Source organism: Hyperolius riggenbachi, chromosome 3 (assembly GCF_040937935.1).
Source record: "Hyperolius riggenbachi isolate aHypRig1 chromosome 3, aHypRig1.pri, whole genome shotgun sequence".
NCBI lineage: Eukaryota > Metazoa > Chordata > Amphibia > Anura > Hyperoliidae > Hyperolius > Hyperolius riggenbachi.
In genome coordinates, this window is record NC_090648.1 from 33,493,330 (window position 1) to 33,495,027 (window position 1,698).

Sequence of the window (1,698 nt, forward strand, 5' to 3'; positions counted from 1 at the left end):
TGGTGCAATACAATAAAAAAAAAAACAGTATTGGGATGAAGAGGAGAGGGGCAGCCTCTGTAGAAGCGCATAGACAGCGCGAAACGGCTGTAAGGCTACCCTGTGCCCTGCACCCACCATTAGCTCACAGCCTCCAACAGCATGGTATGTTGAATCTTTGTTCCACATGAACTGTTTTATGTGTACCACTTACTGGAAAATAAACAGTTGCCAGCAGTGCCGACTTCAGCATCTTCCCATTTCCTCCTCACAACAAAAAAAAAAAACACTGCTGGGTTCATTCTAAAAATTTGATATGATACAATTGCATTGTGTTTTTTTCAAAGTCAAATCCCAGGAGACATTGCAACTTCCTGTTGGACTTTTTAGCCAATCACAAGAAAAATGCAAGCATTTTCAGTGTATGGGCCCTAAAGGGCTCTTTTCCCTTCACATTGCATTTTGTCATCCAATTGCTTAGTGATGATCAAAAGGCAGGATTTAAAAAAAAAAAAAAAAAAGAGAAACTAGTGGAAATGGTGGGGACCTTTGCCCATTGATGCAATCGCATTTGCAGCACAGATTTTGTCCTGCCGCATAGTTGGTGCAATGGACCGCCTATACTTTGTATAGAAGCTCAACTGCAGTAGTGGAAAATAGAAATTAGTTTTCTAATGGAAAAAAATCCCTCGTTAATGAGATTTAAATAATTCACATTGCGTTTGGCTCGTGTGTCCATTCACGGTGGGCTTATTTTGAGTCATTTTTCCAGATTCCCGGCGCTTGGATGGGTGATTTTGTGGTTAGCGGTTTCTGATGTGTTTTGGTAATTTACTCCCTGATGCAAGTCAGGAAGTGAACCCTTTGATCTGGAAAATACATACAATTTATTCTTAAAAACGCCAACACAATCGCTCCACAAAGCCTTTTTGCATCTTTCCTATACCTTCTATTGAGGCAGAATCGCCACTAAAATGGCTCAAGCACCGCCTATCTAAACGGATCAGAAACAAACCGCTTAGATATGAACTCATTGTGTAGGCGTTTTCACATAAATTTTGAAAAATAGTCCACGCAAAAAAAAAAAAAAAAAAAGTGCGGAAATGCACTTGCGGTGAATTCCCAACTGAAATATATTTATCTGCATGTGTAAAAAGTGCAGTAAAAGTCTGCAAAAGTTGGAAATTCCTGCAAAAAAAATTCAAAAAAAATTCATTATTTCTGACTTTACTACCGATTTTGTATCACCTACTAGTACTTGGTGATCTATTTCGCTTCCCATCGACTTAAATGTAGTCTGGAGCCTCGAGCGCTGTGTTTGCAGGACATATACATTTAAATGCCTGGTTACTATATAATTTACACATGTTTCCCCAGTTTTTTTGCGCATTACCGCATGTGGAAAACATGCAGAAAATGTTAGTGAATGTAGAGAGAACTGGACACTGCGGCGATTTCCGCTAGGAAATCGCCTGAAAATGGTGTAAGCTATGCGTTTGGCCCATAGCGCTAGTGTGTTGCCAAAATCACCAGCAAAATGCTCTAGTGTGAATGGGGCCTTGCATCAGGGGCCCTTTAATAATTCTGGGTTTCAGCATTAAAAAAAAAAAAAAAAAAAAAAAAAAAATTTAGATAGAGCATAAAGCTCTGATTGATTTTTTGTGACAAATGAAAAGACCAGAGTTGTTATAAAAAAGGGTTTTATTCCTCCACAGTTCC